Here is a 2,778-nt window from a genome sequence, read left to right as displayed (position 1 = left end):
TAATATATTATATTAATATTATTATTAATTTCATTAATTTTATTAATTTCATTAATATTATGGCCTTTTCGCGACGTGTTCGCGTTTCGCGCATCATACGAAAGCGTAAAATCTTACGCTTATTGCTGGCGATGATAGCCGGCAGCAGTCGGCAGCAAAAAGGAGTATTTCTCCTTGTTGTCGATTTCTGGCATATGGAGCCAGAATATTGGCCAGGAACAACGAAAGGTGAGTTCAATCTGGCCAGAAGAAAGAAGAGAATCTGTATATGAGGTAGGTTGGTGTGTGACACCAATCTAAGTTTTTAAAAGGTAAACTGAATATTCGGGAGGGTAACTTACTTGCAAATTGCGAGTTCTGATATTTTAAATTATTGCTTATTTAAAACATACAAAAAAAAAACAACAAATAGGGCTAATGAGAGTCAGCATAAATAATCAAGCGCAAATTTTATAAATTAAAAAAATGTACAAAACTTGCGCTTAATTATCACGTTGACTTTCATTAGCCCTATTATTTGTTAATTCTTTTTTTGTGTTTTAAAGATTGAAAGCCTGTTTTAATTATTACTGTTTATTACTTATTTATTATTAGTACAAAAAGGATTGATTTGCTGTTGCAGCAAATTAGATGGTAAAATATGGCATAGCATTTTTAATTGATTGCAGCAGTCAATTTTTGACTGTGTCAACCTATCAAAATCCTATACTGACATTGCGGATAGGATAACGCAATCAAAAATTGACTGCTGCAATCAAAAATTGCTGTTATAGCCAATTAAAAATGCTATGCCATATTTTATCATCTAATTTGCTGCAGCAGTCAATCTTTTTTTTTTTCAGTGTATGATCGCGATTAGTATAATCGCGATTCATGTCTCGCTGAATTTATCAGCGATATATGCAATAGGACATGGCTGCATTTAGCGGAAAAAGCAGCTTTGCAACTAAATTTGTAAAATTCTTCAACATGATTGGTTTATACATTTAAATCCATAAGGAATCAAAGCAAGAACCAATCGTATTAAAAAATTTTACGACAATTGAAAAGTTACTTTCTCTGATGAAAGCAACCATTAATGTATTATATTCGCGATTGTTGCACATTTATGAAGTAGGTAGGAATGTAGGTAGGAATACATAGGTAGGGAGACATAGGTATACCCAAATAAATGAAAATACGGGTAGGTAGGACGATTAATATGAACAGGTAGGAATAAATACAATATATGTATGTACTTGATAATTGGAAAGGAGGAATTAAAAATTGAATAACATTTTTAATTAATTTTAAGTTTTATTTAACTAAGGAAGATTTAACTAAAGAAGATAAGGAGTCAAAAGTAATACGAGTAAGTTGTAATACTTGTATAAAAAAACGCTATAAACGAAATATGCAATTAAGGAAGAGACATAATAATATATTATAAACTGAAATAAATATATTATAAACTTTTATCTCTTCCTTATACTTTTATATTTTGCTTATAACGTTTTTATATAAGTGTTATAACTTACCCATGTTATTTTTGATCTCAGTCTCCTCTATCAGTAACTTGTTCCAATTATCAAATATGAAAATAAAATTAATGAATTTCAAATTTTATTGAATTTTCAGCTACCCTGAAATTAAAAAAAATTATTTTTTTTATAAAATTCTATACGTATAAATTTTGTAATATTTGCGTTAATATTATAATTAATTATATTGTAAATAAATGTATATGTACTTATAATAATATTAGATACATAATATAAAATTTATGTAAACTATAGGTCCAGATAAATGCTATCATATACTTATTTTCATAATTTGCACAACGATTATTAATAAGTTATACATTTATTGGAATATATATATATCCGTATTGAATATCTATTTAATACAGATAGCATTTATCTCGTCGTAATAAATCAAATTGTTGCATAATTAATGTAAATTATATGAAATCGAAACATATAATAACAAAAATGATTGATTTTTTAAAATTTATTAATTCAGTAAGTTTAATAATTTAATTTTGAAACTTTTTTAAATTTGGATTTTATTTTGAATATCAAAAAGTCATTAATAATTTAAGTAACTTATAATTAAAAAATTGAATAATCGTCTATTTTTCTTTATATTTATTTATATTTATATTTATTAGTATACAAATTTGTTAAATAAGTCATAAAGATTGGAGTTTTGACTGAGGCAATATTAACTTCTTGCTTGGTTTTTGACATTTATATTTTTAACATTACAGAATTACAAGTATATGTTATAGTAATCAATTTATTATATGCAAGGCCTCATCGCTATCTCTCGCGTTAGATGGACGCCAGTGATTGCCAGTGATTTGTATTGATAAAAAGTCGAAATTATTTTCATTGTAGAGAGTTATTCTTCGTTCATTTTTCGTGAAATCCATTTGTGAAGTCTAGTTTGATGTCTTTTTGGAGATTCTTGTATAGGATTGGAATTAATCTCGCGTTTTCTTATCTGCAAGTAATAATTTTGTTAATGAGTCAATGACAATTGTTATATATTTTGAAGTCAAGTTACGAAATTAATTCAATAGTATATTTTAGCATACAATTTTCATTGCTTTCTTTGTTTTATTAAATGTTCTTCCACAAGTAATAATAATGTTAGTAATATTAGGTGTAATAAAAAGAAATCCATTATTTTTGCATGAAATTGAATGGAAAAATAATGGATTTCTTTTTACTATACATAATATTACTGTTTTATTTAAAAATTTAATATTATATGATTAAAATATGAATATATAAT

This window comes from Atta colombica, unplaced genomic scaffold, assembly GCF_001594045.1.
Source record: "Atta colombica isolate Treedump-2 unplaced genomic scaffold, Acol1.0 scaffold187, whole genome shotgun sequence".
Lineage (NCBI taxonomy): Eukaryota > Metazoa > Arthropoda > Insecta > Hymenoptera > Formicidae > Atta > Atta colombica.
Note: the sequence above shows the minus strand (reverse complement) of the source record.